Source organism: Brachyistius frenatus, unplaced genomic scaffold (genome assembly GCF_029030835.1).
Source record: "Brachyistius frenatus isolate BFR_SWC_R1_liver_20210118 unplaced genomic scaffold, ASM2903083v1 Contig_121, whole genome shotgun sequence".
Lineage (NCBI taxonomy): Eukaryota > Metazoa > Chordata > Actinopteri > Embiotocidae > Brachyistius > Brachyistius frenatus.
In genome coordinates, this window is record NW_027210720.1 from 934,950 (window position 1) to 962,500 (window position 27,551).

At 41.2% G+C, this 27,551-nt stretch overlaps 2 protein-coding genes across 3 annotated transcripts in view; one reads left to right on the forward strand and one right to left on the reverse strand.

The window, feature by feature from the left end:
• The window catches only part of fez1 (fasciculation and elongation protein zeta 1 (zygin I)), a 249,455-nt gene that overhangs the window by 173,288 nt on the left and 48,616 nt on the right, over nucleotides 1-27,551 (reverse strand). The gene's annotated exons all lie outside the window — the stretch shown is intronic.
• Nucleotides 1-27,551, forward strand: part of esama (endothelial cell adhesion molecule a) — a 68,319-nt gene that overhangs the window by 12,507 nt on the left and 28,261 nt on the right. The window lies entirely within an intron of this gene.

Below are 27,551 nucleotides of genomic sequence, written 5' to 3' on the forward strand. Positions count from 1 at the left end.
CAAGCCATTACACAAGCGGACAGTAATCGGCGCAGGCCTTTCACAACAAGTCCTCCCAGTTACAGGACGTGACACAACAAGTTGTTTCTTCGTGTCCTCTCCGTATATATATATATATATATATATATATATATATATATATATATATATATATATATATATATATATATATATATATATATATATATATATATATATATATATATATATATATATATATATATATATATATATATATATATATATATATATATATATATATATATATATATATATATATATATATATATATATATATATATATATATATATATATATATATATATATATATATATATATATATATATATATATATATATATATATATATATATATATATATATATATATATATATATATATATATATATATATATATATATATATATATATATATATATATATATATATATATATATATATATATATATATATATATATATATATATATATATATATATATATATATATATATATATATATATATATATATATATATATATATATATATATATATATATATATATATATATATATATATATATATATATATATATATATATATGACACATGGTAGTGTTTGTGATCTGACGCTTTAGCAGCAGGACGACATCATTTGTCTGTTTAATCCAAACAGCAACTAGCAGTGACGTCACTTGTTGGTTTGTGAACGTTATGAAGCCTTTTTTTGGAAGCCAAAAACAGTCTGTGGCTCAATCATGTTGAAATATAAGCGATTGTTACATTACATTACATTACATTTCATTTAGCTGACGCTTTTATCCAAAGCGACTTACAATAAGTGCATTATGTACGATTGTTGCATTATGGGTAGGATTTGGTCACACAGGCTGTGGACTGAAAGCAGAACGTTGCAGCATATATAGTAATACTTCAGTTTCGGTCTGTGTTACTGTCTGCACAGGATGCATTCAGGAACAGTTCAGCACACAATCCCACAATCACATGAAACTGAGGACATTACATGAAAAGTATAACTGTGCAGTGGGTGTTGCTCGTGCACATATTCAGTGAGTAAAAGACGAGCAGCCTGCGTACACGGCTGGATTGATTAAAAATGAAACACAATCGTTGTGTCAGGAACGAGATGATCAAGTCCTCCAGCTTCAACGACCGTACAGGTTGTTTGTCTTTACTCTGATACGAGCGACAGGCAGGAGCTCTGATCGGGATGTGGTGATGTGACACAGGACAGTAAAGGTTGGGTTACATTTAGGCTCATAAACAACCTGCTTAGGTTTACGGAGAGACGACACTTTCGGTGAAACTCAGTGCTTGTTGAGGGTCAGAGGACGGGGTGGGGCGAGAGGGAGGGGGGGGGGGGTTATGGTTATGGTTATGATTACGGTGGAGTTTGAAACAGGGAATGTCCAATGTTTTGTCGACCCATGCATCCGCCTCATGTCCTCCTTCGCTCCCGTAATCCTTATTAAGGATAAAGTGTAACTATGTGTTGTAATAACGAGGTGAGGTTGTGTCTTATGACACACGGTGTCCATAATTCCTACAGTTGGGAGGTTTTGTCAACACTTGATGTTTTAGGTTAACCTTTGAAACGACTGTGTTTTTTCCCCTTTGCTTGTAGTAACCCAGTCACTGCTAGCGGCTGCTCATGTCCAGCTGTCCTCACATGCAACCATTGTTAAGTGGGAGAGCCACCAAGGACCTGTGGCCCCCTGGAAGCCCAGATCCGTTCCCTTGCAGTGAATGTCTGACGTAAACTCTATTCTTGTTCTCCAGCCGAGAACAATGGCATATAAAGTGACATGAAACAACGAGACAGAAAAGTGCAGAGGAAATACAGACTATGACGGAGCGCCATGTGTTGTGTTGGATGTTACCCTCCTCCTAAATGTCACTGTTGCCGTTTCTGTGTTCCCCATACTGCCAGAAAAGAAAGAGAAAAACACCCATCCGCTGCTCCTCCTCCATTCATCTCTCGTCTCATGTATCTGTATGCAGCAGCACCACTGTACGCAGGCTGTGAAGTACAGTACAGCCGAGCCGCAGAGAGCCCGTATAATCTCCTCTGCACGTGTGTTTGAAGAGGTGGAAGTCTATCAACTGAATGCTAAACAGGATTTTTTAGGATTAAGTCCGGGTTTGAAGCAGTCTAGTTTATTGCTGACTCTGTTTCACAACTGGGAAATTGGAAACGCTCTCCACACGAGCCACAAAGCGACAGACTTCTCTCGTGTAGCAGGCTGCTGAGAGAGCGCCGACAGACAGAAAGCCTTTCAGCCGAGTATCATCATTGATGTTTGGAGCGTTCATTAGTGACTGGTCATTATGTGCACCGATTTCCTGAGGCCAACCATCCGTGAGACTCCATTAACCGCAGACATTAAGAGTAATTAGGCAAAGTGCTCACTTTTTGTGCAGATATTTCCAGTGGAGGAATTGTTTCTGTGGATGTATACGTGACGTCTTCTAATCTACATTAGGCAGGCAATTGACCTCTCAGTGCTCTATTTCTGGATTCCCAAGAAAGTTAAACTGCGATATGCAGTGATGTAGATTTGACTCGGGGAGAGAAAAGCACACTAAAGGTGAAGAGAGATGAAACATCAGTGGTCTTTATAGAGCTAGTTGGGATCGTGTCAGAGAGTGCAGGCCACACTCGCATGCAAATATATACTGTAGTGTACGTCAATGCGTTCACACAAAGGCCTTCTCATGTCTTCATCACACTGTCATATGAAATGAAAATCCTCATTTAGATGCAACATGTTTTTTGACCCGGCGCTGCAGTCTTCATTCTCCCTTAATATCGTTGCACACCCCCTCACCCTTTCCACAACACTCCCGCCAATTCCCTGGATGGGAAGACTTTAATCACGATGGCAGATCCGTATATCCCCCCCCTCCCCCTCATCCACATGCTCACACACACATTCACTCACTCACTCAGTTCAGCACACATCCTCTGGGAGAACGAGAGGCAAGCCTCGTCTGATGTGTAATCTCTCTCCCGAGTCCTGTGCGCCTCCTCCGCTATCACAATCATCAGGAAAATGTCTTTACAGATTCCGTTTAATGACGGCAAAGGCACGCACGCGGCAGCCACAGAGGAATACTAGTTTCTGTCTCATCTCCCTCTCCTGACACTACCTGTCAGTGAGCAAGACATCACACAGCACGGCGCAGGAGAAACCATCAGAACTCCCCGGAACCGCACAAACTTGTCGCTCATCCGTCTTTTACCCCCTCCCCTCGTTAAAAATAGACCCAAGCTGTCAAGTGCCAACCACCACTTTTTCCCCGTCTTTCACTTTCTTTCTCACTTTCACAAATTTTCTTGTTTTTTGGGGAAAATCGCTGGCTGCAGCACTTTCCTTGGTCATTACAGGCACATGACAGAGCAGTGGAAGGCTCCTCAATATAAACAGTTTTCCTGTTTCTCTCCACGTCAGTCACAGCTAAGATGTCTGCGTATCAAAGCAGGTTGGTTTAGGAAAACAGAGGTCCGACTGTGCTGCGGTCCAGAGAGTCACTTTCTATGCAATTAAAAAAACAAACAGTTGTGTTTTGTGCAACTTTTACAGCTTGTATCACAACATTTCCCAGGACTGAGAACCGAAGATGATACAGCTGAAGTGATTTGGTGAGACGTGAAATCTCTACTGCAGCAGAAGTGGATTTCTCTTCTCAACTGCAGCTTCAGCTTCATCACTGTGATTCAGAGAGGATCACCGAAAACACACAGCTCACAATCAAAGTGAGGGAGGAACGTCCGCTGCTTTCATGAGGAGAGATGCTGACGATTACTCCGTCGTCCTTCATACAAATTTTGTTTATGTTTCTTCAACAAAGTTCAACGAGCAACATGCAGAGTGTGTGATAAGACGGAGACGTGTTTGTTCTGGTGTCCTTGTGAAGATCTTCACGTAGCACTCGTGTACACTGACAGACTTGTAGGTTCACACACACACACACACACACACACACACACACACACACACACACACACACACACACACACACACACACACACACACACACACACACACACACACACACACACACACACACACACACACACACACACACACACACACACACACACACACATCATTTACATCTTAGATGGTTATCACTAATTGGTGGCTCATTTATCTTCAGAGTTTGATAAATGGGTTATGTAAATAGTCGGTAGTCCAAACGTGTGTCTGATGAATTTTAACGTGGATTCTCTGAATGAAACCTTTATGATTTTGTAGAGTCAATTTTCTATGAGAGCCTTCAGCTGTTTCCATTAAACTCCCTGTTTTCTCATGTATGTGTAGCCAATGTTAGCATGACATTGAGGGCGGCACGGTGGTGCAGTGGTTAGCACTGTCACCTCACAGCAGAAAGGTTCCGGGTTTGAATCCGGTCCTGGGCCTTTCTGTGCAGAGTTTGCATGTTCTCCCCGTGCTTGCGTGGGTTCTCTCCGGGTTCTCCGGCTTCCTCCCATCATCCAAAAACATGCACCTCAGGTCAGGTTACCTGGCGCCGCGCTAGTGGCAGCCTGCTGCAGCATCTCCCCCCTGAGAGCCCCCCTGCTGTAGTGAAGACATTTCCCCTCGGGGATTAATAAAGTGAAATAAAAAAAATTTAAGCTGAAAACAGGTGCTGCGTCTCAGATGACGGCCATGTCACGAGTGGCTGATTTGACCCGTGTTGTTCGGCGCCTTTGTGTTTTGACCTTGAGAATGAGTAGATGACCCCTGTTACCTGACCATGAAAGGCATTCTAACTCTTTACTTTAATCAAATATAATCAAAGATTTGTGATCTTCACAAATGATCGCTGTATGTTTTTGCCCTAAAATTTTATCTTCTCAATTCAAATCACAAACATTGTCAACAATTATTCTAAATAAGTGTCTGACTGACTGCAGGCAAACCTGTCTGGTCAACATCATGTTTCATGTCATTTTCAATAAAGATAATCTTCAGAGGAAGTGTAATGCTGCCCAGACTGCTCTCTATCACAATCATATCTGACTGCCACAAGTAAAGAATGAGGAGCTGCTTAAATGGTCGTGTTGAGATTTTGACTTTGGTTACATTTAAAAAAAAAAAAAAAAGGTGCATCAGAGGAGGTTACTGCCACCTAACTGTGATATTGTTTTCATTTTGATTTCCTACTTTCAACCTGATCATTAGTATACAAACGGAACTTTTATCAATCAATGGTTCTGCATAGAAAATGTCACTTCGTACATCAGTAGCAGTTCGTTTTTAGGTTGCTGGACTGGACGGTCTGTCGGCTGGATCGTGTATCGTCTCATTATCAGCTGACTGAATGAGAGGGAAGTGACACTGATTCCACAGAGGCTGATTTGCTCCAGTCTAGTTTAACTGAGTACTCAGAGGGGCGATGTCAGCCCAAGGTTATGCACACAGAGGTAGTGCGTGACACCAACCGATGCTTTTCAATAAATCATAAAGCCACAGAAGAGAGTATGGCCGGTGGCGTGATGTAAGAAAGAAAGCCTGGAGAATATTAAATATTGCAGTGTATGTGATGTTGGGGACAAGAGAACAGGTGAGACACAGAATAGTGCAAGTTTGGGTTTCTTGATCCGTACACGGCTCATCCAGTCGGCTGATGTTGGTCATTTTAATGCAGAAGGTATCAGAAACCATTTCACCTGTAGCCCACAGCAGAAATATGTTATGCATGAAATGGTCCAAGTTTCACTTTAGAAAACAAGGTTCAGTGTTGGAGGAAGTATTCAGATCCTTGTAGAATAAGTAGTAACACCACCGTTTTTACATTTATACTTATATATACGTAAGTGCTGCGTCACACGTATCACAGTGGTAAAAATCTAAATATTATTTACAAAGAAAGTGTAAGTACTAAAAATACTAGAAATGTTATTTTCCTTTACCAACATTTCCATCAGCTGTTTTCCTGGAGATTTTTAAGCATGACTCAGCCTTCATCAGTCGACATGGAGACGTACGGAGTTTCTGTCTGTCACATGATACCGGGTGTTCATGTTGGGAGGGGGGGGGGGAGCAAGGAGGATCTCTGGTACTGGATGTGAGTGTCTTGTTGAGTCTTTTTCCGGCCGTCCACTGAATTCTTCCCAGTGGATGCTGTGAGTGGGTTTGTTCTGGTGCTCACTGACAGCCCATGTTTTCACTCTTCTCTCAGGCTCAATGCTTTTGAACCGTTATGGATTTTTGAGGTATTTCACACAATTCCAGACATTGCTTGTCTGCTTGCCTTCCAAAATCACATATAACAGCTGAAAAATGAATCCATTTTTATGTTGTGACAATGCTGTGATAGACACTTGGGTAGATTAAGGCACAATAACAAATTGGTTAGGTTTAGTGAATGATGGTGGATCGGGTTAAAATACTGCTTTGACGAGGTCAGAGAAACTTTGTGGTCTGGTTTTAAATGTGTTCTTTGGTAAAGACTCCCTACAATTAAAATCAAGTTTCGTTCACAATAGAAGATATGAGTGAAATAAGCAGCCAAACGCCATAGCTGAGACTTAAACTGCAGTGTACCAGTGACAGTCTGAAAAACACGGATTCAGACAACCAGGCTTTCATACGTCACACACCTGAATATAATGTTAACCTGCGTGGTGGGGCTTCCATAGCATCGAGCTGCTGGCTCGTGCTACATCCAAGTAGCAGGGAATAGGAGGGAGGGATGGGTGGAAATAGAGGGAGGGTTTATTTGCATATTCATATTCTGGTGATTACGTGTAGTTTTTCTTGTAAAATACTGAATATGTAATTTAGGAGGTCAATCAATGCCAGGAGAGGGACGTGTTTCTGATGTTAACCCATCCATCCACCCCAACCTCCTCTGCAGGGAGGGCTTGGTCAATTGGACATATACATAATTTAATGTATATATATTATTATTATTATTGTTATTTAGAAAATACATGAGTCACTAAAAGTCTAAGCTTCAAAACATTTATGAAGGCTTTTTCTGAAAGAATAATTTTTTTTAAAGGAAAAAGCAAAATCCAATTCTCCATACTAAAGAGAGACGAAGCTTTAAATGTGAACAGCTGGGATTCATTCCGAGTTATGGAGCTAGTTAAGTATTTCAAACTGTTGTGAAGGTGATCTCGGGGTCAACCTGTTTTTGGGTTTATCTGAGCCAGAACAGAGCTTGACAGGAGCATCTCGGGGACACTGAGACAGAACGAGGGTGGAAAAAAGAAAAGTAAAGTGGAGAAGGAGCGAGAGAGTGGCTGCAGGAGAAGAAGGCCGATGAGGCAAAGGAAGATAATGAAGATTTAGTTAAGAGTCAAGAGATGGAGGGGAGGGAGGGCATGGAGAGGAGGGAGAAAGTGGAGGGAAATGAAGAGAGCGACAGATAGGGCCAGATACTGAGCTGGAGATTTGGCTGTTTAATCGAGTCGGTGAGGATTAGAGACGGATTATGTAGGAATTGCGACATAGCAGCAAATTAGCCTGGTAGTTTTAATCTGAGAGGCGGACAAAGCCAAAGTACTTGACCAGACATCATTATATATGTGTGTGTGTGTGTGTGTGTGTGTGTGTGTGTGTGTGTGTGTGTGTGTGTGTGTGTGTGTGTGTGTGTGTGTGTGTGTGTGTGTGTGTGTGTGTGCATGTGCGTGCGTGCGCGTGCATTACATTTAAGTAATGAGGTGACATCGTTTATGCCGTACAGTGCCAGAGGACGCATACACGTATACTCATAATTTTCTCTATTGCTGTATCAAAGGAAGTAGTCCTGTAATAATACATCATAACAAATCTTTGTTATTTGTCCTTCTTAGAAACTTGTACAAAACCATTTTACACATTAAGGTTGCAGTCCCACTTTAACTTATAATAACCAAATGAATCTAGTAAATAATCAGCTGATCAGTAGCTACTGAAAGTAGTAGGTAGATGTAGCTCTCTGGATTACAATGATAAAATAAGGCTGAATCCATAATCCACAACAACACTAACATACAAACCTAAAATCTGTTGAAATGTTGATTCCATTTGAAGATGATGAAATAAACAGATATTTCCAGGTCTTCATTTTCCCATTGATCCAATTTTATTTATATTCCCTAATTTGCTTACTTTTCCTAAATTTGAGCTGCTAGTGAGAACTTGACTTCTAGAAGAAAATTATTTTTGGAACTTGTTTTTGGCCGCTGAGCTGTAAATGCTCCGGGACGGCAGGAACTACAATCCAATGCAAACCTGAACTGAAGCGAGTGGTTCCGGTCCTGTGAGTCGTCCCGGCCCGATGAAACCTGATCCGAGCAGGTAGGTCAGGCGCTGGAGGCACGAACAGTCCGGCGAGCCTCGCAGACACGCTCTGATCAGCAATGACATGCCGCACACGCATGCGCGCAAGCTCACCTCACCTCAGTGTGGTGCACAGGAAACACACACTTTAAGTGACACACACACACACACACACACACACACACACACACACACACACACACACACACACACACACACACACACACACACACACACACCTCTGGTACACTGTGGGAGGGCTATTGGTCATGAAGGAGAAAAATATAAATCACCTGTCACTCACGCCAGCTGAACATGCTCTGCAACTCTGTGAATGAGAACAGATGGGTCCAGAGAGGAGAAAAACATCGGACTTATTAATTTCTCAAAGATGTGTGTGTGTGTGTGTGTGTGTGTGTGTGTGTGTGTGTGTGTGTGTGTGTGTGTGTGTGTGTGTGTGTGTGTGTGTGTGATTATAGAGGACACGCTGAAGCTCCTTACATAAGAGTCCATTTCCAGCCGACAGGAGCATCTTGGCCTCTGTGCTTTGCTTCAGTCCCTCTCAGCCTGCGGAGTCGCGGCCGCCTCATGTCCGTTTGAATCACGGTCCGTTCGCTGGGACCCGGCGAGCTCGTTTCCTGCCCCGGCGCCGGGCAGGACTCGCTAACAGGCTGCAGAGATCCTCTCATATTTGCACACGCCACGCCACACACACTTCACCACAGGGCTTGTGGGTAGTTGTTTTCACAAGACCATGCCAGTGCAACTTATTCACCGCTAGACAAACACTTGTGTTCGTTTGCTGCTCTTTTATCTTCCGTGCCGAGTCGGGAAGTGACAGAAAAAAAAAAAAAAATTGAGGAAGCTACCAGAAGAATCAGAGCAGCTCTTTGTCAGGCTTCCTTTGGGCTCCAAAATTCAGAGAACATCACGGAAAGACCGCCTGAATGTCCTCAGTCTGCCTTCTGATGATGGGATGGAGGAGCTTCCCTGACCATAAATAGGAAATATGGTTTAATTTGACTTTTTGTCCTCCCACAGTAATTATTGTCTGTATGTTTAGCCAGAGAAATCCTTCCAGCGATGTTCTTGTGAAGCAGCATCTCTCTCAAAGCAGAACAAGATTTGGATTTGATTAAATGTTTATGTTTTTAAGGATATTTTTTCAAGTCCTTATTACAGCACTCAGAGCCATGTGTATGTTTAGAGAGTCATTGGTTTGTGGCTGTGAAGTGGTTTCTCTGTAGTTAAATTACACTGTAAGAAAATGAGCACCAAATCCTTAATCTGTGCAGAACAAGCCTCTTTATGTTCATCCAGAGTTAATCCAGTGTGAGACTTCAGCCAGCCAAGTCGTGTGGATGTTTTTGTGCTGTGGTCACTTTTAGGTTCATTGTATTTTGTCTTGTTGACGCCAACGAACAGGACACGGTGTGTCTGTGAGCAGAGAAACTGTCTGCTGAATCACACAGAGCTGTGCATTTTGTCCTTTATATTTTACAGTGTAGTTGTGTTACAAAGGCTTCGCTTCATGGCCACCAAGGACCGGAGGAGTGATTCAGGGACCAACTTTCTCCAGGTGGACGTGACAGATCAGCGTTGTATTTAGATGGACGTGAAGAAAAGCAATCTGTTGAAGTGTCAGTGAAACAACAGTTACAGCAGCTTTCTCTTCAGTAATGTGACGTATTTCCATGTGAAACCATGAATACAAGATACAAAAGCGATTTAAATGAAATCTTTCAGTTTTGATTGGATCACTCTAAAGTGGGCGTGGCTAAGCAGATGCAGAGAGGTATGGTGCTTTAAGGGGTCTGTTGGCTTTCACCCACACCTCCTTCACCTGCATGTAGTTGCAAAGTGTAGCTGCTGGTTGTAGAAGTGTTTTCCCCCATTCTCTATTCCAATATGATGACTCATCAAAAGTATTTTACAGCAGAGGTGGGAAATTGTGCAGAATTTGGTTCTGATGAACATGAAGAAAAATACTGAGTCAAACTCTTTGACATGACTTTCTTCTTAATTTCTGTATATATATATATTTTTACATATATTAAACACAAGATTGTGTGTAATCGAAAATAATGAATACGGCATTTTCATTGTGTGAATTTTCTGAGCCAACAGTGATTGTGGTGCACATGAACAGCACAGAACAAGTGTGTACTAAGAATGCTCCAAATCAAATCTAACATCGTGATTTTCATTTATTTTGGTATCCGTCTTATGACAGTAGCATCAACACTCAAAACAACAACTAAAATATGGAAAACTTTATTTTCTATTATTGAGTAGGAGATTGTAAAATATGTTTCTTAGCATATAATTGACTTCAACCAAGAGACAGGTGAACGATTGAGTTATTCCAGTTAATTTAATTGGATGAATTGAGGGTGATTCGGTCTGATGGCAAGAATGACTGAAAGAATATCGTTTATGCATCTAGAAAAAAAATATATCTTATATCTGTGTTTACTTTCAGCCAGACTGAAAACACATTTAAAATGATTCAGGTAAAAACTATTTTTTTATTTTGTAAATCTACAGGGGCTTGTACTAATTGCACTGATACAGATTGTTTTTTGAGTCACGTCCCCGAATCTTTACAATGATGATCCATAGAGAAAAATTCGGCACACGAATGGAAAACCGGGTCAAAATAACCTGCAATTATCCTTTAACACAGGGGCTCTGCGTCACTGTGTATAATGAGTGGAAATGCCTAAAGCATGCATGAAGCTTTAAATTTCAGGATCCTATCTCTTGGCTTTGATGGCCACATCCTGTCTTTCTTCAACGCTGGTTTGTTTGAGTTGGTCACATCGTTCCTGCCGCCCTTCGGGACCCGCTGGGCAGATCAAGTGCAAACAACTCACTTCTGAGACTACAGTGTCACTGTCACCGCCACCCATCGCATAATTAATGGAGCTCCTCCCAGCAGATCCTCACTGCCGCTGGACGATCGTTGTCTGAGGACCATTAGGGAGATGTGCAAACTGCGGAGCCCCCGAACGGCGAAGGGCTTTTTCGGAGGGACGGCGACGTCCTGCAGAGTCCAGAGTGCTCGGTTCAGTGCAGGGAGAGTGTCCTGCATTATGCATGCTAGTTGTTATTTTCATCACATGGTGCTGTCATTGTCGTTCCTGCTCTATCAGCACAAACTGCAGCGTGTTCACAGATTGCTGTTGTGGTGTCTACTTTAACCTCCTCCCCCGTCCTGCGCTGTCGTTTCTTTTTTTTGTTTGCCCTCTATACTTTGGGTCGGGAAATGGAGTTGGAGGACCCAGTTGGTTCCATTAACTGGTCCTGTTAGAAGGGGGGGCGGGGGCTGGTTGTTGTGACAAAGCTGGCCCTGCTGTCAGGCCACTCAGGAGAATGAGAGGGAGAAAGTGGCCCTACGCTGGAGCCCATGCATTATTTCACACTGCAAGTGACAGCCCGGCACACAGGCACAAATGCCAGCAGACGCCGGGGTGTCAGCAAGAGGTGTGTGTGTGGATGGTTGTGTCTGTGTGTACAGCCTCCTACATCTGTGTGTGTGTGTGTGTGTGTGTGTGTGTTTGTAGCACTGCTGCTGTGAAAGCTTGCAGCATACAGGATCCTCCACAGACAAATAACATGGATTAAGACTGGACCGGATTTACTGAAGATGTTAGGATGTTTTTAGGTTGTGAGTTATGAGATGAGTTACAGACAGAAGTGTCTCAAAGCTCTTTAACAAGGTGTCGACAGCAGAACACAAACGACGACATGCAGAAGATCCTTGTTTCTGTCACTTCTTCAGTTGTTTATTTTCTGGAAGGAGAATGTAATGGAAAACCATTTCGACTCATTTTGTAAATGATCTTGTGACTGTGAGCTATCAGCTCCTTCACTGGTCTGTAAAGGCCCATCGCCTGGAAGAGTCCCTCATTCAGTGAGAAAAATAAGAAAATGATGCTTCATTAGGTTGGAGCTGCTCTCGACTTACACTGTGATTGGACAAAAGGGCGGCGTGAGAGTTGAGGTAAATATCCAATAAACACAGTCACTCTGACTTCATCGCTGCTCGCTGATTTCTTTAATTTCACAGCGTGTGGTGCTGATGAACTCCTCCATCTACAGAGCCGGACTTAAAGTGTCTCTAGTTACTATTTGATTACTTATCCATTTATTTATATTGGTCATTTTGGTAGAATAAGTACCTATGACAGTAGGAGACACTCTAATGATTGGAAACATAAAGCTACACATCTGCATATCGTCTAGTATATTCTGAGCTGAAATGTGTCACAGTTGGAATAAAGCAGCCTTGTAAATGAGGAACTTGTGCTCTGAAGGAGAAACGTCCTTAATAAAATATGTTCTTAGTTAAAAATAAGGAAACAAATCAGAGGTTTCGGGATTAAATACCATGTTGTGTATTTATGATGCAAAAATTACTTTATGGAAAAATAAAATAACATTAAAATATGTGCAATGTTTAGAACAATTTGGTTGAGGAAATGGGGATATTTTTTAAGGAGAATTTTGAAACGCATTAATTTAATCAGTACATATGATCACAAATTAAATAGTGTAACAAAGTTTAATGTGATTAATTGAAATTCTCAAGAACTCTACAAACTTATTTTGGTTCATAATTAAAACTCATGTATTTGAACTTTTTATAATCACCAGTTATTACAACTATAATCACTAATAATCATCCACTCATATGGTATGATAAAATCACACTAAAAGGGGTCGTCCTCCATATTGAATTTCACTTTAAGAACTTTCATTTTTTACTTTTATGTAATGATCAATGTGACTGCAGGATTTCCCTGTCTAATTAATTATTCATTACTTTGTTATATTTCTACTTTTCTTAGTGAAGAACAGAACCGACTTCTTCCACCTTTATTTCCAGGATGTGAACTATAAGCCAGTAAAAGTGTTTCTATTCCAACAGTTTTAATACACCTTTTTAATTTCTGCATAAAAAGTCAGATATTTAAATGTGGAAAAGTTGACTGATTGATTAATAGGGTGCAATGGAAACATATTTGGCAAATAGATCATGACGTATTTGTCACTCAAGCATCCAGAGAAGAGACTGAAAAAAGCAGCAGACAAAACCATCATATGTGGAGTGATTAGGAGAGAGGAACCTCCCACAAATGAATATCTACAACTAACACACGTCATACTTACGTCATGTTTCCTACATTTTTTGGTTTGTTTGTTTGAAGTCATCTCGGTAAACGCTTTTTTAATCAGTGGGGGAAGGAAACTTAGATTAATTCAGTTTCTTCTGCAGATTTGGGGAGAATTTGATCAAACTTTCTGCTACATTTGGATGAAGTTTGAACTACTTCATTGCTTCCTGATCACCAGATATTAGTATTACTCTGTTATACTTACATACAAATTATCCTGTGGGCAATTGAAAAGAATTAACCATGAAAAAATAGATTCATTATGAATAATGAATGAATGACTTTGACTTGTATTGTCAGAAAATCAGCCCTTTGGTTTGATATTCAGTAGACCTTCACAGCGCCATAACGCTGCTTTTTCCCTATTTTCAGCCATTCAATTTAAATCCTGCCGATAAAGACTCGGGGAAATAGGAAGGCAGGGAGCGAAGAAAAAAGAGTTGGGAGATAGAGGAAATAAAAATCACAGACAGGAGAAAGATGGGAGTCTGTGTGTCTCACTTGCATTACCAATTAGGCAGGAAAGGCTGTGTTCTTGTATGCACGCCTGCTCAGATATGTGTTTTCGTGCACGCCTGTCTATATGTGTGTGTTTGCACATTACATCGCGGCTTATTTCCTCTTTCCCCTCCTGACATCCCACTTCCCGTCACGGCGGCCTGGCACTCCCAGATAAGGCCTTCCAGTACATTCCTCCTTCCTGTCGTCGCTCTCTACTCCATCCAGCTCCAATCCCGGCCCACAGCGATCAATCCTGCTGATAACAGTTAACCACCGAAAATAAATAAATACATTCTGTCTTCTACACATCTCAATACAGAGACACGAGGCTTGTTGATGAATAACAGACTCTACTGTAGTCGCAGGGCGGAGAAAAAAGCAGAAGAATGACAGTGTGGAGAAGTCGGCTGTCTCCTCAGCTGCTCGGCAACAACAAATCAATATTTCTTAACCTTTTGTGGGTGATGAATATATTCAGGTGCAGAAAGGCTTCTGCTTTAAAACTGAGCTGATAGTCGGTGGAGTCAGTGTTCGTTTAAGCAGAGTGCAGCCGGCACCACGCCCATCCTTCCTGCAACGGGATCCTGCTGAGGGTGGAGAGGGGTCTGGACTCACGGGGAGAGCGTGTGTGAGACGCTCCGTCTCCTGTTTCTGCAGCATACAGGTGCACGGTAACTGGAGTTGGACCCCATTGTCTATTGTCCTGAAGGATTCTGGGTAGTGGAGCTGGTTGCGGTGCACACAATGGCTCGATTTAGAAAACGGAGGCTCTTACCTGGAAAAGGAAGAGTGTTGAGGTCTTTATTCAGAAGTGGATCAAACATGAAATGTAACAGAGAGGCGAAGGACAGCGTTGGGATGGCGGTGGGACAGAGGTGGGACAGGTAGGACGTGTGGGATGGCGGTGGGACGGCGGTGACGCGACTTGTGCCTGTTCCTTTAAATTAAAGAAGAGAAGATGATCATTTTCCAGCAGCCTGCTGAAATGGATGGAGGGAGCTATATGATTATATATGATTGGAAATATATGAAAACATATGAAAAACCACATTAAATGAAAGAAAGCATCCAGTCATAACTTCAACTTTATGAATCAGTTTGTTAGTTGTTTAGACAACAGTCCTGGCAATAAAAAGAGAGCAATTTATCAAAGAATTAATTAGAATTATTTTCTATTTAATGTCTCGATTGCTTATATACTGTATATCCTGCTGTAAGGACCTTGCTATGTTAAGTGCCCTGATGGGACTTGTTGTGATTTGGTGCTACATGAATACATTTTAATATAATTGACTTTTCAATATTGAAGAATAAAGCAGTGTGTGGGAACCAGTAAATTCATATGCGGCGCTCATCCTCGTGTTTCTAAACCTTTATTTACTGCACGTTGACAGATCCGCCGGCTCCAGCTGACTAGCATGACTAATGTGCAGCTACTGGCAATAATAAAGCTAACTGGGACTATATAGGTAGGTAGGTAGGTAGGTGGTGGAGAGGGTGGTCAGGATTATCCAATATGGACAATAGTTTGTTCAGCATCCTCCTCTCCACCACCTTTTCCAGACTGTCCAGTTTGTAGCCGATGATGGAGCCGGCCTTCTTAACCAGTTTGTTAAGTCTGTTGGTGTCTCCGGCTCCAATGTTGCCCCCCCCCCCCTCCACCTCTCCCCCCCAGCAGACTACTAGAAGTACAGTTCACTGGCCACAACAGATGGTAGAACATCTCCAACATCTGGCTGCACACATTGAAGGATCGATGGCATCGTCCACTCCCACATGAGGCTGGTACACAAATTGCAGCGGGTCCAGAGAAGATTTCACCAGCGGCCTGAGGTGGGCCAAGACCAGCCTCTCCAGCACCTTCATCACATGAGATGTGAGGGCAACCGGTCGGTAGTCGTTGAGGCCAGATGGAGTCGTCTTCTTCGGTACAGCAATATAGAGTCAGCTTTTGTTCGTAATTACAAACGAACTGTACTTTTGACAAGGCTCACCTGCTAAATGAAAACCATTCAGGTGATGACCTGTTTTGTTGAAGACATAATTGTATTTGTGTTATTTCATATTTATGATGAGTGTTGTTCTACACTGTAGAGAACTGTAAGACCTTGAAGGTGGAGTCCAAACCTTGACTGGTCTTATGTACAGGATATTACACAGTTTATAGATAATAAAACAATATTTCTTTATGATTTCTTCAGTCTTCACCTCGACCATCTGTCACTGAGTTTCACATTGAAACTGTTCAGGCCAGTATTGATCCCAAAGCATGAATAATCTTTGCACCAGTGCACCAGAGCTGAGGACAACCATACATAACTATCATATATATGACATCATTATTGATGACATTTCAAATGCCGTTATAGCAAAGTCTGATATATAAAGGTATTTTTGTGATTTTATTGCGCAAGCAGAATAAAACTGTTTTGAGAGCAAATTTCTCGCACTGCAATTAAAAATCAAGCTTGTAAGTAAAAATAAATAAACTGAGAAAAATAATGATTTGCATTGCAAACAGATTTAAAATTTGAGATTTAAAATGAAGAAGTTTGCTTATGAAACTAGACTTTTTGGCTGTGAATCGAAAACCTTTGGGAGCGGAGTTGGATGTAGTGGGCGGGGCATACTCTGGAGACGAGAGTTTCTATTGGTGGATTGACTCAGAGCCACACAGCATGGCTGTACACACACCACTCGCTGCGAGAGGACTGTGTTGAGCTACATTAGAGGTCTGACACGTTATATCACTCTTTATTAATGAAATGCTTTAAAACGAGACAGCACAGCTTTCACTTTTTGGTTATATTTCACAGGGACACAAAATACACAAACCTACACATTTACTGACTAGAAAAACAGATACAGCATGCTGTTATCTTCAGTGTAATGTATTAATAATACCAGACATACTATAGCCAAAGACTTTCACCTCGTGCATAGTTTATGATTGAATCTGTCCGAGTGGGCTTTGTCCCGGTGTTCCTGGTGGTCAGGACACTACTGATGACAGATAACAACATTACCATGACTTTGTGTGTGGAGCCTCCATGCAGCTCCTCGGTCAGACTGGAGGCTGATCACACCGACAGCGTCCACAGCCAAACGTCTTCATCAGCCTGAACACACCGGTTAATGGACTAAACAGTAGTTACAGTTAATCAGTCGACTTCTTGCGCTCACCTGTTCTGTGATGTGGAAATACAAATACAGGCCTGTTTCATTGAACAAGAGAACCCTCTCCAACCTTTTCTCAGTGAGTATTTTGGGACGAGTCGTTCACATCGTTCCTCCCACGGTTCTGTGTTGTTGCCACGGTTGTCGTCTGTGTTCAGGATGCAGCAGACAGAAGACCTGCGTCCGCTGACAGAACAGATCACATCACACATAAGCTCATGGGTTACCTGTTGGTCTCAGAGTTCACTTTATGATTTTAAAACACAGGTTTTAACTGTGGTCTTAAATGTAACCCTGGATATTCAGAAAGTCTCCTTGTTGGAAGATCCATTCCCCCGTAACATTACAACACAGGTTTTTTCCACGGTTGTTTCTGTCTGACTTTGTCCTCTTTTATTCTGGGCTTTTGTTTTTGTGTGTGTTTTGCAGTAACAGAACTGTGTCTCTCTGCCACAGTTTTCCACTGACCATTTATTTAAAAAAAAAAATCGATGTCTTTTGAAGGAAGATTTAAAGGTGCAGTTAGTAAGATTTTGTTCAAAATGGGAAAAAAATGGAAAAACAATTATCCAAATGTGTGAAGAAATATCAGTTTGGCAGTATGTCAGATACGTCACTGTACTGTGTTGCACAGATGTCTGAAGTTAAAATCGGGCTGGGTGACATGTCAATATTTTATCATATCGTAATATGAGACTAGATATTGTCTTTTTGTAATGTGGCGATATGGTAAAATTGTGGTCTTTTCCTGCTTTTAAAAGCTGCTTTACAATAAAGTAGTCATTTTTTAGCTGCTCTATTATTTACTACTATTTTACCCATTTAGTCATTATATCCAATTTACTGATGATTATTTATTAAAAACAAAATCCAAACGTGAATATTTTGAATATTGGGATATTTAATGTCGTTCATATCAACCAGTCCTACCTGCTAACTATCTATCCTCCCAGCTGGGTTAGCTGTTTGTTGATACACTTTAGAGCAGTGAGAATAACTGAATGTGACTCGTCATCTGATTGTCTACCAGGTGTGTTGACCTTGTTTAGATGAATCCAAACAGACATTCAGTGAAGCTAAAGACAATATAAACCGGTCCGAGTGGTGTTGATGGTATAATATATGGTTTTGCTGTGGATATGTTGTTGCTTCTCTGATCTTTACTAAAATCATAAAGCGAGCTATAACATGAACTACAGGCTTATTCAACAGACATTTTTTTATTTGACCCACTCATGTCATCAGTTACAAAAAAAAGAGACAACTATTAATTACATGTTTAACTTTTTTCTCAGAAAAGTGCTGTACACTAAACACTTAAGAATGAAAGGTTATTGATAGTTAAAGAACACCTAAGAAGTAAAAAAAAAAAAAAATTGACATCTCTTTGAGGTTTTAGCGCTTCAACACACACAACTCATGTGAAGTCACTTACGCAAATGACAAAAAAAAACACCACATCTAGAAACCTTTCATTTAATAGTTCTTGCACGATACAGTGAACCCTGGTTTATCGCGGGGGTTACGTTCCAAATAGAAACCGTGATAGGTGAAATCCGTGAAGTAGTAACCTTTATTTTTTTTACAATTATTATACAATGAAATACTCCATAATACATTGAAACCAAAGAACAAAACCTTTTTTACAGGCCCAAGCATTTGTTTAACAAATAAAAGTACTGTATAAATGTGTTTTTTTTTTACAAATAACTACTGTACTGTAAAATAATAATTTTAATCATCAATACGAACTGAAGGCTTCAAATTGCTGAGATCGGCACCGCCCCACTGCGACCCGAGTCATTGGATTAGAACGGGAGGAAATGAAAAATGATTATGAAAACAAATACAAAGTACAGTAGGACAAATAGTGACTCGTGTATTTCACTGCTCTTCTGACTGAGCCGCTGCATCCTGACTCCGCTCTGCAGCGGTTCTTTCTTCTAAAGCCGGCGGTGCAGGTGTGGTTTTTCGAGAGAAGAACATAGTTATCGGTAGTTGTTGTCGCTCTTTTTTCTTCTGGGCAAAAAGATTCTTATAAACCGACATGCCACCATCGATTATTTTTAATTTGGCAAGCTGTTTTACGTACGTGTACATATTAAACCGCAACGTTATTGACAAACAGGTAGAGAAGAAGCGGAGAGACTGTTTAGCCAATCAGAATGCAGAACACAATGCACGATGCAAATCCGTGAAGCAGCGAGACCGTGAAAGGTGAACCGCGTTATAGCGAGGGGTCACTGTATACAAAATCTTAGTCCAGGTGGATTGGACACTTGTGAAACCTGTACTGCTTGTCAATACAAACCAGACATACAGACACTTTGTCACTTTAATGCTCCTATCTTTTCTTTTCTTGTTTTTCCATTTTCAGAAAAAAAAAAGACTCATTGAATCTCATTCCATCTCATTTAAAGCACATCTCAGGCTGACAGCCGGCTCCTATGATTGATAATGCTTGACAACGCAGATGTTGCTAATATTTCTCACTGTGGGTTTGATTTCCGTCAGTTACATGTATACTGTCAGTCACTTTTATTTATAGCCGGTAGCAGAGTTTCATCAGTTACATGTGTTCGCTGGTAAATGTCAGTGTAGGGTTGAGTGTGCGTCTCCCAGGCCGTCTGCTGCTCCCGTCCCTCCACCCCTGCACCAGATGTGCTTGTCTCTTTGGGGCGCCTTACCTTTAGCACTCCCTTTGAACGCTGATAGGATTAGGAGTGTTGAGGCTTAGCAAAGAGTCCTCGCTGCTTTGCCATCTAACCCAATCAACTGTGAGTGCAGCAGAGATGAGGGAGCGCTACCACGCCAACACCTCTGTCCACACAGACACACAAAACACGTGCATTCACACTCACAGAAGAACATCTGAGTGGTTTTCTCTGCCAAATCAAATATCATATTTTTCACATCATTTCTACACTAACATCTACTGAAAGATAGAACCTACTATATTTAAACTCAAATATGCATGAACGTGTGTGAGATTCACTATCTGTGAAATTATTTGCAGCTAATGTGACATAATTACAGTGATGCGCTATTTAATGTAATCATGTTGGGTATGCAATGAAAAGCTATGAGGCTAAAAATTCCCCATGATTGCTCAAGTTTTTTGATCCTCTTCTCACATTTTATTATTTTTTCTTTTTCTCATTCATTTCAATTCATTGCTGGCATTGCTTCTTCATTCAGTTATTCTGTATGCATATCGCTTATGAACTAAGTATACTGGGGCTGGGGTGACATGCTGATCTCCTGATCGTGATACATGGGTGCCGGTTTGATTATGTTTTGTGTGTGCACAATGCTGAAGATTTCAAAATAGGAACGATTGTACTGGCTGAAAAATGCATCAATATAATGGATGTCTATGGACTGATTTAAAATTGTACTAACTGGACAGTTTAGTTCCAAAAAAGTAACAGGTATTAATAAAAACTGTAGCAGCCATCTAAAAATAATTCCATGACTTTATTAAAAAATAGATAAATAAATATAAATTACTTAATAAGACCCAATTTGTACAAATTGGAATAATGGGACAACAAATTGAGTATATGATCTACATATCTTGATATATTAACTGTACACGTTTCTGCATAGTTAGACAGTTTGGTGGCCGATTAATTCAAGAGGCTCAAAGACTTGTCAGTGTGATGTAACCTGTCAGTGATTGCTCAGTTTGTTTCCAGTAATGTCACCTATACGCAGTTTTATTTGTTATTAAATGCAGGAATGATGCCTTCATCCTGCCATTTAAAAATTAACTCGAGGATAATAACTGTGGTCATTGCAGATTCATAAAAATCGTTTTTTTTTCCCATTCAAAGCTCTACTGACTGTTTGGTGGCCTTCAAAATATAAATTGTTCAAACTTTCAATTGAAGCATTAAGACTGTTAAAGTTTCCTGTAGATCAGTCACTCATTCTGCAGCTCTTCATCACGATATCATGAAACAGTGGCAGCGACAGACTTCTATCAACTAACAGCAGCAGGAAGAATAAAGTGCTGTTCTGTGATCAGTGACACTTGTGCATATTGAGTCTGGCCCACTGCCATTGATGGAGGTTGTAGTATGATAATTATAATATCACCAGCAACAACAATTATTACAGCACGGATATAGGTTCTCACTATAATGTAGTCACAGACAGCTGTTATAGGCAGACTAACCGAGCCCCGCTGGGCCACACCAGCAACATGCCACCATGTAATTAAGTGACACAATTGCTATTATTGTAATACATTTTTCCTACGTTATGTCAGGGGCTCATTATGGCATGTGAGTCACACCCCGTTCCTGAACTCAGTCACTGGAGGACAAACAGTGTTATCGGCCCCCGGCTTCAAACAGCGTCCAGCCCGGGCCGCTAAGCTTTACAGTATGTTCGTCGCCAAAACAGCTTGTGACAGCCGCAAAATCCACTGGACACAGTGATAACATCAGCTGACTGAAGACTGAATCAGAGAGCAGCAGAAGTATAAAAACATGACTGGCAGGTTAAAAATGGTATGAAACATTTTGAAGAGTCCAGCTAAAGTGGAGGTGCGCAAATTCTATACATTCTATATGAAGGGCCAAAAATGAATCTGGATGAAGGGCTGCGGGGCAAAAATCAACGTAAAGGTAATGTGAAATTACATCTCATTAAAATTCTAAATCTAAAATAAAATTTCAGAAAAATTAAATCAATTCTCTTTAATCTGCGTAATATTTAGCAGAAATGATTGTGAAAAACAGTTGTGTTTGTCTAAATGTCCTCTTGCCACTGTCTCGACCTCTCAGCTTGACTGGCAGCCTGAAGTCAGTGATGTAGGACACACTGACAGCAGATGAGCATTAGGAGGGAGAGAAGAACATCCGTCTTCATAGATAAGATGAAGGCCAATTAAGACGGTATTATAACATTGTCATAAAACTCATATTATATACTTTTTAGTTGCACAAAATGTATACGTTTCATATGGTTAGGATTTTACTGCACTTAAAAATAAGGAGAATAAGCACAAGTTTGTCAAATTAAATGGTGAAAACATAATTATTGGCAGCAAAATGTATTTAAACTGTCAAAAAGCACTAATGAACCCGTTTTTTTTTTGTTTTTTGTTAAATCATTATTGCAGGAATGCATTGCCTACATTGGAGAATTTACATCCTAACAGTGCTTACATGTTGTAGTTGGTTTAGGTGGAGCTGGTTGTTGTACAACTGTTGTTCTATACATGTTCAAGTTGTTTTGTCTATAATGTTATATTATTATCCAGTGCAATATTTAAACTGAGGCTAAATAGAAGTACAAAGTCATATAAAATGGGGATGGTCAAGTAAAGTAGTGCTGTACTTCAGGATTGCACTTCAGTAAATGTACTTATGTTCCACCAATGTAAAGATGAAATGGAATCATTTGAGAAATGTATACAAACTATAACACACATAAAACATATTTTTCATTGGAGTATTTTATTTATTTAAATAAGCTTAACATGAAAATACAGTGAACCCTGGTTTATCGCGGGGGTTACGTTCCAAATAGAGACCGTGATAGGTGAAATCCGTGAAGTAGTAACCTTTATTTTTTTTACAATTATTATACAATGAAATACTCCATAATACATTGAAACCAAAGAACAAAACCTTTTTACAAGCCCAAGCATTTGTTTAACAAATAAAAGTACTGTATAAATGTGTTTTTTTTAACAAATAACTACTGTACTGTAAAATAATAATTTGAATCATCAATACGAACTGAAGGCTTCAAATTGCTGAGATCGGCACCGCCCCACTGCGACCCGAGTCATTGGATTAGAACGGGAGGAAATGAAAAATGATGATGAAAACAAATACAAAGTACAGTAGGACAAATAGTGACTCGTGTATTTCACTGCTCTTCTGACTGAGCCGCTGCATCCTGACTCCGCTCTGCAGCGGTTCTTTCTTCTAAAGCCGGCGGTGCAGGTGTGGTTTTTCAAGAGAAGAACATAGTTATCGGTAGTTGTTGTCGCTCTTTTTTCTTCTGGGCAAAAAGATTCTTATAAACCGACACGCCACCATCGATTATTTTTAATTTGGCAAGCTGTTTTACGTACGTGTACATATTAAACCGCAACGTTATTGACAAACAGGTAGAGAAGAAGCGGAGAGACTGTTTAGCCAATCAGAATGCAGAACACAATGCACGATGCAAATCCGTGAAGTAGCGAGACCGCGAAAAGTGAACCGCGTTATAGCGAGGGGTCACTGTACTCCAAATTCACTGCGGTACCTTGAGTACATGTAGTTGGTATTTGTTGTGAAGGTGCTTCCTTCTGTTTCAGCTGATCATAACTAATCCTGCTCATAACAGATGTGTTATTGTGAGCGGTGTACACAGTGTTGTACAGGGAACATTATACTGCTGGCCTGAAGGTGAAATTGGTATCGAATCCTCTGAGTGTTGAACATGTCAGGTCAGGTTTTCTTTTGGAGCGCTCGCTGCATCTGCTGGTAGATTAAAGGCTTCTCTTTCAGCTCCTAACTGTCACTTCCAAAGCCACAGTTACATTAACATGCAAATAAATAGCACTTAAGGCTTTTAAAGGCTTGGAAAGCAGGCAGTCCAGAAAACACACAGTTCCTCAGTGAAAGAAAATGATCTTCAAAAACAGGTTATGTTTGAAACTTCAAGGACAACAATACAGTTTTTATTTTATTTGATGTCTTATGTCTTACAAAGGAGTGCCATATGCTTTAGATATTTCTTTCACATAGACTGTGTGACTCTCCAGCTCTGGTCACCACTCCCGGCCCACTGCCACTGCAGATTGGTATTTTTCCGTAAACATTTCCCAGTTCACAGACTCAGCTCTTTCAGACAGATGTCCTTCTGAATAATCCATCCATAAATGGCTCTTTGATTGCTTGTCATGCACACACAAGGGACCGCGTCTCCTCTGTTCTCTCTGTCGCTTATCCTCAGCAAATACCCCGACTGTGCTCATTTATTATCTCAACCTTCAGGTATTTTCCTTCTTCTGAGGATGAGTATCCGACACTGTGGATGATATTTCTATTGCAGCGAGGCTGGAGGGAATATCAGAGACCAAACAGCAAAATAAGTGTTTCCTCTGGGGACAGTGAACTTTGCCTGTCACTTCCCGCCACGGAGAGCGCTTTTGTTTGTTTTGTGATGTGTGTGTGTGTGTGTGTGTGTGTGTGTGTGTGTGTGTGTGTGTGTGTGTGTGTGTGTGTGTGTGTGTGTGTGTGTGTGTGTGTCCCACCCCCCACTCCAACCCCCTCATCACCCTCTCTCTGGGATTGCAAGCTCACTAATTAGGATATGCAACATCTTTTGTAAGAGGGAAAGACAGGATGCTATTGGAGGATGCCGGGGGCGGTTCGTTATAGACGTACGTTTAACGGCTGAATGAATGTTTATCAGTCAGATCATCTCTCTGTATGTTCGTGAAGATGCTGAAGCAACATATTGGGATTTTATAAATACTTTATAAATAAAGTTTATTATTATTAATAATTATTTTTGGCCTGAGATTTGCCTGTTTTCACCTCCCACATTAAACTTGGTAAACAGGAGTCAAATATCTCATGTCACAAATAACTTTTCTGACATTGACCATGAAGTCAAGACATCACAGGGGAAATTCAAATCTGTTTGTGGAGACTTGCCATATTAACTACAGATTAGACTGTACGTAATGTAGTCAGTAGATGTTGAATCAAAATGTGGGTTTTGTCGTCTGAAAATTAAAAGCTGAATGTTCATATTCTCTATTTTCAGATTATCAACACCCAGTTGAGCCAGTTAGCTTGACATTATGGGATTTATGCTAATTACAGACAGACTGCAGACAGGCAGCGATCCATAAAGAATATGTATATTATATATATGTAATAAACAGAAAAGAGGTGTCGATTTTTTCATGTCACTGTGGGCGAAAAAGCAAATAAGACCATTTCTTTCAAATGTCCAACTATTCCTCAGAGCTGTTTCCATTTAGTCCTCAACAGAGCTGCAACAGAAGACGCCAGTAATGAAGGTGAAACACGGAAAGATAAATGTTGCAACAATGTAAAGAAGACTGATGCTTTTAATGGATGTGTGTGTGTGTGTGTGTGTGTGTGTGTGTGTGTGTGTGTGTGTGTGTGTGTGTGTGTGTGTGTGTGTGTGTGTGTTTTTGTGTTATGTTGTGGAAACTGTTAAATAATCCGTGGCCTCATGTCGGCCTGTCTCAGGCTCTGTGTTGTCCACCCCTGTTTGACCAGTGATGATGTCACCCAGAAACTACGCTGCCATTGGCTGCTTTAAAACAGTGAAGGAAAGTATAACATGACAGAAAGTTTCCACCACTTTCTCTCATCACAGACGCGTCAGGTCACAGCACCATTTAAGTTGTTTGACATCTTCGGTTTGCATCGGCACAAGGCAAACAGCCCCCACCTCCTCCACCCCCCTACCCCCACCTGACGTTATCAGTCCGTGTGTCAAAACAAGATGAATGCCTCTCCCCCTCTCACTGCAGAGCTCTTATCTCTGATTCCAAGCATCATCCTCCTCTCGCCTTCCTTGTCTCTTTCAAGGGTGCGTAAGACCAGTCTCTTAATTATGGAGAAACCCATTTTCAGCACCAAAGAGTTACATCTGAAAAGACATGAAACACCTTATAAAGCACTTAAAATGAGATGGAAGCCATAAATCCTAATAAGAGGAAACTTTCAGAATCTTTGGATCCCCGGAGAAATTTAACGAACTCGCAGGAAAGAGACAATCAAGATTATGAGAAAGAGACTATGGCGAGGCACACGTGTCTTTACTGTGCACACACCTGACTCCCGGGACCGCTCTCTCTAATGAGGCAGGTGGATTTGTCACACACAAACACGTGCGCACACACACACACACACACACACACACACACACACACACACACACACACACACACACACACACACACACACACACACACACACACACACACACACACACACACACACATACACTGAGCTTACCATCCAAACATCAGCATCTGCTGCTGCTAGTTCTGAGAGAGAGGAGGCGGTCCGAGCGCAGGGTGTGCATTGCACCGTGGGAGGACCAAATGGCGTCATTATGGACCTGGTCTTCTGCTTCAGTGGCAGACAAACTGCTTTCATCTCCACAAAATCTCACTCTTTCTTCCGCTGTTGTGTCTTTTAAGGCGTATTGCTCCACAGCCAGCCGTTCCCTGAGGATCGGTTGAATTCTCGCCGTATGTGGTGATGAAAGTCTTTTCTCAGTCATTCAAGTTAAAAATGAAAGTTTATTTTAAAGATTAATTTCATTTTATATTGATTTTACATCAGCTTGTGCTGGCTCAGACCTCTGCGCTCAGCTGGCAGCAGCACATGCATCATGGATCAAGTGTGATGAGGGATCACACTAAACACACACTGCACATGTTGTACATAGAACGTATTAGAGATAGCTGCATTTCAAAGTGCACACAGCGTTTATGTTGCCTGATTACATATCTGTCCCTCCGCTCATCTCCAACAGAGTCCCGTCTCTCCGGCGTTCCCTTAACTGTCTGTCAGCTTCCAACCGGGCCACCACATCTCTTTAATGGCATCACTGACACACAGACACAGTCTGCCGCTGGAGAGAGCACATCTCCGTCCATCTTCCTCGACACCACGGAGCTGCGTCACACCATCATGTTTCCCATCCTTTGATTAAAGTGGAGAAATGACACCTGACTTCTCGATGGAGGGCTGGTGGGGTTTTGTGCCAACGACATTCATTCTCTCCCCATCTCTCACAAACACAAACACACACACACACACACACACACACACACACACACACACACACACACACACACACACACACACACACACACACACACACATACATTCACGTCATAGTGGAGTAGGTGGGGGGGGGCTTTCATAACCCCGGGCTGGATGATCTGGTGGTGTCCTGAGCAGAACATGTCACATGTCATCTCCCTGTCGTCCAGATCAATCTGCACAGCTGCAGCTGGACAAATCAAAAGTGTCCACTGCATCTGTGTGTTTGCGAACTGTTCTGAGGTTTCTTTTACAGTTCACGGCCTTTTTCTGCTTTTGGTGCACTAATTATAATTCTGCGTGCTGCTGCTCGGGTTTTGATATAAATGCAGGAAATGTTGCCTCACGCTTCTGTGCTTTTCAAATTGACACTGATTGACCCGGAGAGGCTTCACAGCGACAGGACAAACCGACGTGTGTTCATCACTGGGCGATTCAGACAGAACCTGAACTTATGCATTATTATGTATTTATCGTATATGCATACATAATGAGTTAATATCCTGCGCCGCAAAGTTGTCCTTGTCTTCCAAACACCATGAGTGCACAGATTAATGTATCAG